We start from the raw sequence: 9,411 nt of genomic DNA, 5'->3' as shown, positions 1-9,411 counted from the left end.
GATCTACAACACCACACTCTTCTGAGTGCTATAGCTTTACAATCTTTTCTTCTTTTTCAGGGTTTTGTTGTTGTTGTTGTTTTTACTTGGGTACTTTTCATTTCTGAATGAATTTAGTATGAGCTTTATTTTATCAAATAATTATTTTTCTTATTTTCAAAATGATTACTTTGAAAATATAGGTCAAACTGCAGAGAACTGATAAATGTGTTAGGCCTTCTGACCAATGAACAAGATATATATCTCCATTTATTCGGGCTTCAAAACTTTTTTAACTAGTGTTTTTCATTTTTCAGTGTTTGGATTATTCCAATATTTAGCCAGATTTATTCTTAAGTAGTTTAAACTCTATGTTAGTTTAAATGGTATTTTTAAAGTTTCAATCTCATATTGTGCATAAATATAATTGGTTTGTGCACAGTCATCTTGTACCCTGCAAATCTTGCTAAATTCATATATTAGTTCTGGTAGCTTTTGTTATATATTCCATTTAGGATTTTCTACCTAGATGATCATGCCATCAGTGAATCAAACAGTCATAGTTCTTCCTTTCCAGATTGGATGTATTTTATTTCTTTTTTCCCCAATTTGCAGTGGCTAGAACATTCACTACAATGTCTAATAGCAGTGGTAAGGCTAGATTTCCTTGGCTTTTTATTGTCTTAGGGGGAATGTTTTAATGTTCTACCAATTAGTATACTGCCTTTAAAAAAGATTTTCTTTTACAGGCTGAAGAAGTACCTTTCTTGTCCTAGTTAGGTGAAGGTTTTGTTTTGTTTTGTTTTATATTCTTAATCAGGAATCATAATTAATTCTGTATCCCAAATGTGGACATTCATTCATTTAGTAAATGTTTATTGAACACCTAAGATATGCCAGATAATGTTCTAAATGATGGTGACAACAAGAAAAATTCTTGATCCTCTTCAGCTTCCCTATAGTACAACTAGTTGTATTATAGTACAAAGTAGGTAAAAACAAAAAGCACAATACACATATCAGTTTGCAACACATCGATACCACAGGTGGCCATGCTTGTAGCTTCGGGAAAAAAATCCCAGATAGTCACATAACAGTTCAAAAAGTCTGTGTGAGGGTTTATAAGGACAAGAGTCAAACTGAACTAAATAGACATATATCTCTGCACAAATGTCATTTATCATATGTTGGGTAGTTTGGAGGAAGGTAAAATGATTAGGATCTCAGAATTTTGGCCAAAACCTTGCTTTCATATTCTATAAAATCTGAACAAATGCTGCTTATTGTTTCAGGCATAGTTGTCTATTCCCCTCTCTCACCAAACCAAGAGAACACAGACAGCTGAGAAACACTTATTATTACTTTTTCAGTCACAGTTTTCATCTTGAAAAAGGGGCATTGGCAGGAGAAAGCTGGGAATGACCAGAGCCTGGATGTCACGCACTCTCCAGTTAGAACACAACAAAGTGTCATTCCTAATGAAGCCCAGACCAAGTGACCTCTTAACTGGGAGGCCTTGTACATTTATTAAAAATGTGTGTTATGTGTGTGTGTGTGTTTTTAGCTTGTTTCCCAGGTGCTCTTTCTGATTAACCTCATCTGCCATCCCTTCTTTTGCCCTGGCCTGTTGGATAATAGCTGAGGGAAATTGTGTTATGGGATCCCTCAATCGCTAAAGCCAACTCCACTCAATGACACTACTATCCCATTCAACACACTCCATTCTGTATAGAGCCATATAAATATAGAGCCTGTCAGACTCAAAAATAGAAGTAGATTTTTTTAGTATAAGGCTACTAGTTTAGCAATTTATAATCTATTTCCCAAAAGAGGGAAACCAGTACAGTATTTTTCTTCTCTTAAAAATTCCTTAGCCCATTTGCTACCAAAAAGCAACCTTTTGGGTTGTTGAAAGCAAAAGAGTTCTAAAATTACCCCACTATGCAGTTATGGCCTTCAGTGTAAGGAGATAAGGTATGTTTATTATGTTATCTCTCACCATTTGAAACTGGAAATTTTACAACATATTATATATTTAAAGCTAGCAGGCAGACAATTAAAAACAGGCTAATTTTCCCAGTATGCATTTTCTCCCCATTCTTACAAAGTCAGGGGTAAAGGAAAAAGGTAAAACACAAATCAAAACTCAGAATCCACTGTAACACAACTCAATCATAAGAGCACAAAATAGCACTGGCTGGTGTGGCTCAGTGGATTGAACACTGGCCTTTGAACCAAAATGTCACAGGTTCAATTCCCAGTCAGGGTTCATGGCTGGGTTACAGACCAGGTCCTCAGTGGGGGGTGTGCGAGAGGCATCCAATCAATGTATCTCTCACACATCAATGTTTCTCTCCCTCTTTCTCCCTTCCTCCTTATCTCTCTAAAATAAATAAATAAAATCTTTTTTTTTTTAAAAGCACACAATATTTGATTCTATCCATAAATCTGAAGGACACAGGATCCATCTTTGTCCACAGGCAACGTAGCATTCTTGGGAATCTCCTGGAAATACCTGCCCCCTTTTTCTCTCTTTCCCAAGCAGGCTGCAACATTGAAAGATGGACTGTTTTAGGATGGGTGGAGGGAGAGGAAAAAAGGGAAATCCTTCTGATTCTGCCTCTAGGCTGGCATAAATCCACAGGATTTATGTTCTTTTAGAACATAAATTAGAAACAGTGCTATGAAGATAAGTGCCAAGTGCTCTTCTGTTACCAGTTCATCATGGAACTTCTGTTGAGGGTCATGACAAACACTTGGCTACTTCCTCCAGATCCTACAGATGCAAAAAAGTACTTTATCATTTCTTTCACATAGAAACTTTAGGAGTTCTGGCCAAGTGGAGGCATAGGTAGAAATACTTCACTTCCTCGCACAACCAAAAGAAGGATAAAAGCCAATTTAAAAACAACCAGAACTGCCAGAAAATCAAACTGCATGGAAGTCCAACAACCAAGGAGGTAAAGAAACATCCAGACTGGTAGGAGGGGTGGAGAAAGGGGCAGAGAGGACACGTGGCAAGGGAACACTATGAACCACTAGGGCAATCCCACATTTACACACTGATAAGCCAGTAGAAACAACTGGGGAGCGAGATAAACCACAAAATCCAGGGTCTCAGCCCAGGAAACTAAAGACTCAAAACTTCTGGCTATAAAACTCTGTGGGGGTTGCAGTGGTGGGAGAAACTCCCAATTTCACATAAGAGTCAGTTGTAAAGGCCCACAGGATCCTAGAATGTACAAAAACCCACCCACCTGTGAATAAGCACCTGAAAGGGCACGATCTGCTTGTGAGAAGTGAGACAAAAGTGATGGAAAGTGGGGCAAGAGCTGAGCAAGTAGCATTGTTCCCCCTCTGACCCCTCCCCTACAGACAGCATCATAATGCAGCAAAGAGGGTTGCCCTGCCCTGGCAATACATAAGACTCCACCCCACACAATGTAATAGCTGCGCCGAGACAAAGAAATATGGCCCAAATGAAAGAACAGGTCAAAGCTCCAGAAAAAGAACTAAGGGACAAGGAGATAGACAATCTATCTTATGCAAAGTTCAAAACACTGGTAATCAGGATGCTCACAGAAATGATTAAGCTTGGTTGCAAAATGAAGGAAGAAATGAGGGCTGTACAAAGTAAAATAAAGGAAAATATACAGGGAACCATCAGTAAAGGGAAGGAAACCAGTACTCAAATCAATGATTTGGAACAAAAGGAAGAAGTAAACATCCAACCAGAACAGAATGAAGAGAAAAGAATTCAGGAAAAAAATAAGAATATGCTTAGGAACCTCTGGGACAACTTTAAATGCTCCAACATCCGAATCATAGGAGGCCAAAAGGAAAAAAGGAAGAGCAAGAGATTGAAAACTTATTTTAGAAAATAATAAAGGAGAACTTCCCCAATCTGGCAAAAGAAATAGACTTCCTGGAAGTCCAGGAAACTCAGAGTCCCAAAGAAATTGGACCCAAGGAGGAACACACCAAGACACATCATAATTAGTTACTCAATATTAAAGCTAAGAAAAGAATCTTAAAAGCAGCAAGAGAAAGGGAGACAGATATCTACAAAGGAGTTCCCACAAGGCTGTCAGCTGATTTCTCAAAAGAAAGTTTACAGGCCAGAAGGGACTACAAAGAAATATCCCACCCTGGCTGGTATGGCTCAGTGGATTGTGTGCCGGCCTGCAAAGGGTCACTGGTTCGATTCCCAGTTAGGGTACATGCCTGGCTTGCAGGCCAGATCCCCAGTGGGGCACATACGAAAGGCAACCATGCACTGATGTTTCTCTTCCTCTTTTTCTCCCTACCTTCCCTTCTCTCTAAAAATAAAAAAATAAAATATTTTGTTAAAGTATTCAAAGTCACGAAAAGCAAGGACCTACATCCAAGATTACTCTATCCAGCAAAGCTATCATTTAGAATGGAAGGGCAGATGAAGTGCTTACCAGATAAGGTAAAGATAAAATAGTTCATCAGTACCAAGCCCTTACTATATGAAATGTTAAAGAAACTTATTTAAGAAAAAGAAGATCAAAACCTATGAACAGTAAAATGACAACAAACTTACAACTATTAACAACCGAACCTAAAAAAACAAAAACAAAAATTAAGCAAACAACTAGAACAGGAACAGAATCACAGAAATGGCGATCACATGGAGGGTTATCGGGGGAGTCGGGGAGGGGGTAAATGGGAGTAAAGGTACAGGGAATAAGAAGTATAATAAGTAGGCACAAAATATACAGGTGGAGGTTAAGAATAGTATAGGAAATGGAAAAGCCAAGGAACTTATATGTACAACCCATAGACATGAACTAAGGGGGGTGGGGGTATGCTAGAGGGTGCGGGGGGTGCAGGGAGGAAGAGAGAGAGAACAAAGGGGAGAAAAAAAGTGGGACAACTGTAATAGCATAATTAATAAAATATACTTTAAAAAATTTAAAGAAGAAACTTTAACCTTTGAGCTCCCTTAGACATAAACGCTTCATCCAAATGTGCTATTTCCACTCACCAGATCTCAATAGCTTTCTTGCCCCAGCCCATTATCTTGATTGGAATGAATGTAGGACACAGACGTGGGCATTTCTTCCCATTGGAGCACCACATCCTTAGTTATCAGCCTGTAGGTATTTACGTACACCTCCCCATCATCATAGCAAACAAGCATTTCCATCCCAACTCTTTTAGGCAAGATGACAATGGCATGAGAACTGATATTGCCCCAAATATGAAATGGCATGTAGATATCATAAGTTTCCTGAATCAACATAAATTACATGGAAACCAGTGTGTGAACCAAAAATAACCTTTAATCTTTGTCCTTCTTCTATTGTGAGATCAACAAGCAGTGGCTTGTGCTGGAGATCTGCAAAAGACTTAAATGCCATAAATTTATGATATGGTTTAGGAGCCCAAGCTTCTGTCTCTACAGCATTCTTTAAGACAATCATAAAGAATTTGATCCTTTCATATTTGACATTGTAATGTATACAGCCTATGAAGTCCCCAGCGATGATTCAGCCTTGTTTCTTTTCCACTTCTGGGTCCTAATGTAATATTCTTTCTTAACCATGAAAGATAGTGAACTCATAGCTTATTTTTCTTTCCTGATGTTGTCACAAGAACATTCAGTCCCTCTAGCACATCCATCTGTTGAAATTGCTTCTTATTGAACAGATTAGAGACTTTGCCTTGACCACTTCAGTCCAAAGGCATGAGGGCATTTTCAGTTCCCATCAGGACATTTACACCCCATAGAGCTGCACGAAGTATTTCTGCATTGAATCATTTCTTGTATTTTCTGATTTCCAGTGTGTCACTATAAGGCTGAATGTTGGTTGAGTTTACATTTACCAATGAAATCTTACTTGCTTCATTGAATTTGGTTTGTTCTTGCCTAAGAAGTTCGCTAATAAATAGAGCCATGGCTGATGATTCTTCATCCTCTTCATCTTCATCAGTGGGAGATGTCTGGGATGTCCTGGGGTCCACAAATGGGGTGAAGGATGTTCTATTACTGCTCCCCATGCCACACTCAGTCCCGGAGTCCCTCTCCTGGAAATGGGTGGAGACGCGTCCCAGGCCCTCAGTTGGGTCCCAACCGGAGAATGACTCTGCTTTACCAGGTCCGGGAGGTTGACAAAGCCATTGCTGTCACTGTGGCAGGATTGCTTCTTCTCTCCAGAGGTCTCCCTTATCGTCAAAGTTCCTTCTCTTGAAATACTGCCGCTGACCGATTTCCCGTGAGAGGTCTCCAGCCGGTGCGTGCCAACCACCCTACGTCGTAGTGCTCCCTATCCCCGGGAGCTCCTGTTGGTATCCGTCCGGCTATGTAGCTGCCAGCCACCATCCCGTCATGGGTCTCGCTCTCTCCATCTTCCTCCTCTCCATCCCCTTCATCACTACCTTCCGACTCCTCAGTCAGTCACTTCGGCGGGAGATTGTTTCTTTAGTTCAGAGTTCTCTTAATTCTTTGGCTAATGGTATCAGATGAGCTAGTGGATTAGATCGGGTTATGTCACTGGACTCCTCTAGTTTAACCTTGGAAGGCTCATGGGGAAGCACAAGTGGACTTGCTGTTGGCTCGCACTCTGGTCTGCTCACGGGACCCTGCTTGCAATCGGGCTGCGAGCCACCTTGGGAGCTGGGCTGGGAGCTGGAAGTGCAGGAGCTGGAGGAACTGCTACTGTTCATCCTCTGTAAGGGGCTCTGCAACACTGCTCGGTTCTCCAGAGGTCAGGGTTGTTTGCTCTGATGGGTTGAAATCCTAGTCTGGGTTCCAGAGCACTACCATTTGCAGTAGAGTTCTTTCTGGCTATCACTGCAGATATAGAAGTCGTTCTCTGGGGCACTTTTGGTGCAGTGTCTTCTTCCTGTCAGAGCCAAGAGCTTCAGTCAAACTCCTAAATAAGTGGGGAGAGGAGGGTTTTCCAAGATGGGATCCGAGTTCGGTATGACATCTCAAAGCGGCAAGAGGTCACGTTCAGAGCTTCCTGAAACCCGGAGAGGTCCTTGGTGGGCTGCTCCTGTACTGGCTGGAAGGCAGACAAGAAAGGTCCCTGGGATTTTACAGCCAACAGATGTGGGATCTCCTTCGCCCATGTTGGTTTCTCACTAGGATTCATCCCTTCATGATGTTGATGCTGCGGCTTCCTCTCCTCAGGCCTCTGCCCGTGCCGTTGATGCTGAAGGGAAACCAAGTAGTCTCTCTCTTGCTTTAGCTGTCTCTGCAGTCTTTCTTCTTGTCTCTGTTCTTCCAATTGTTTGCGCTTATATTCCTACTCACGCTCTGCAAACTTCCTCTCCTCCTCCTGGCGCATCTGCTTCTCGTAGTGCAGGCGCTGCTCTAGCTCCTGCTGCTGCCGCGGCACCTTCTCTTGCCTTTGTTGTTCCTCCAGGCGCCACAGGAGCTGCTTCTGCTCCTCTTGGCACCTCTGGCGCTCTGCCAGCAGCCGTCTCTGGTGCTCCTGGTTCTCCTGGTTCTCCCGCTGCTGTTGCTCCAGTTGCTGCAACCGCAGGGCTTCAGCCACTCTTTTTTGACCAGCTGCAGCCTCAGAAGTCCTGCTGCAGTGCTGGCTCCCCTGGCAGGGTCAGAATGCAGTTGAGCTCTCCTGAGTCATTCTACTCTACTTCTGCACTTCCACTGTACTCATATTCTGTCTCATCTTTCTCTCCTCTCTTCTTGAGTTGAACGTGGACCTGTCATTCATTGGGTTGGTCTCCCATAAATGGATGCTTCATCAGTTGCTGTCGCTGGTCGCTGGTCATTATTCCTTACCAAGCAGCTCTCAATAAACAGCTGAATTTTTTTTTTTTGACCACTTAGACTTCAGCTGAGGGACTGGGTTCCAGGGGATGAGGAAGAGAGCTCTCATTGGGTGCATGTTGCAGAGAGGGGGAGCACCTTCTGTCATCTATATAATGGTGATTCCCAGAGACCACAAGTCACTCTTAAAATCATATGTGACATCTGGGTTTTTGTCACAGGCAATAACTTCTGGTGCAATTCACTTGGGAGGACCGATGAAAGTAGTCCTCCTGCCCACTGTTCCATCAAGCTGGGCACTGACTCCAAAGTCCACCGTTTACTGCATTTTCAGTTAGCAAGACATTTTGTCTTTTAGTATGTTGATGAATCACTTTATGCTGGTGCAGGTGACTCAGCCCTTGTAAGATCTCTCTGAAGATGTATGCAATCTACTCTTCCTTCCTTCAACATGTTACCTTTTGTGTTCTTGATCAGCTCAATGACAAAGCAAGCTCCACAAAACTCCATCACCAACCAAAGCTGGGAGGGTTCTTTTTAGTAAAAGCACTGTAGTATGTAGCAATATTCCGGTAGCTACAAGAATATTTTTCAACATGTTAATTTCTTGTTTGATTTCTTCCTCTTCACCCCCTGTGACATCTATAAACTTAATGGCTGCAAGCTGGCCTGTTTTGACATGATGACCCTTATGAACTTGTCCATCTGCTCCATTTCCAACAAGTTCCACCAATTCAAAGATCCCTGAAGGGTCTCTCAGTGCCAAGAGATCGATTTCATCCAGGCTGTGAGCCAGGGAATCGATCACCATGTCTATTTATTTGCCAGAGAAATGGACCAAAACCACCCTAAAGCTTCTCCCTTGGAAATTCGACCTTGGTCTCCTTCACTCGCGTCCTCGTGCAAGTGTCGCCCTAGAAGCACTGAAGCCCAGCCTCCACTACCCTCCCTGGGTCCACAGCATTGAATCCCAATCCTCCCCACCTCATTAAGTGGATTGGGGAACCCAACCAGCACAGACCTCCAAGCCAGAGCCGAGGTGCCTGTGCGCTGTGCACCCTGATTAGCCAAGTGCGCTCGGGCTGCGTGGATGTATTAAAATAGGACATATTTCTTTGCTTGTGCGTGCATGGGGTTTAAAAAAAATACATTTATACACCCTTTTCTTTTTATCCCACGACACTTTATTTTAGGTCTGTCTCTTTAAAACAGGACATAAACGAATTTTTGTTTTTAATCACCATGAAATATTTGTGTTTTAATAGGGAAAGTAATATGTTTATTAAAAATAAGTAAGACATTTACAAACTTTGTCCAAATGTCTATTGCTTGATTATAGTCTCCCATTTAGTGTTACGGAGGCAACTTGATTTTTTTTAAATTCATTTGTAGAATACCTATTTTCATCCGTCTAGAGCCTTATTAAGCAATGGTTCTAAAAGTGAGGTCTGGAGACCTAAGGGTCTCAGGATCCTTCAGGGAGTCCATAAAGTCAAAACTGTTTTTATAATATTACTAAGATATTTTTTTCTTTTATGGCATTAACATTTGCATTAATAGTGCAAACAAAAGCAATGATGCCTTAGGAAGAATCAAGGCAATGGCTCCAAATTGCACTAGGCACAGTATATTCTATTTGGTGATAAAGAGACGGACACATAAAACAC

General features: G+C 41.9%; 1 pseudogene; it reads right to left on the bottom strand.

The window, feature by feature from the left end:
- Positions 1 to 2,690: 2,690 nt before the first annotated feature.
- Positions 2,691 to 8,555, bottom strand: LOC129082308 (traf2 and NCK-interacting protein kinase-like; annotated as a pseudogene).
- Between the last annotated feature and the right edge of the window lie 856 nt (positions 8,556 to 9,411).

This window comes from Pteronotus mesoamericanus, unplaced genomic scaffold (assembly GCF_021234165.1).
Source record: "Pteronotus mesoamericanus isolate MK-2021 breed Mesoamerican mustached bat unplaced genomic scaffold, CSHL_Meso_final scaffold_125, whole genome shotgun sequence".
Classification (NCBI taxonomy): Eukaryota; Metazoa; Chordata; class Mammalia; order Chiroptera; family Mormoopidae; genus Pteronotus; species Pteronotus mesoamericanus.
The sequence above is the reverse complement of the archived record's forward strand: the minus strand, read 5'-3'. Positions and strand labels throughout refer to the sequence as shown.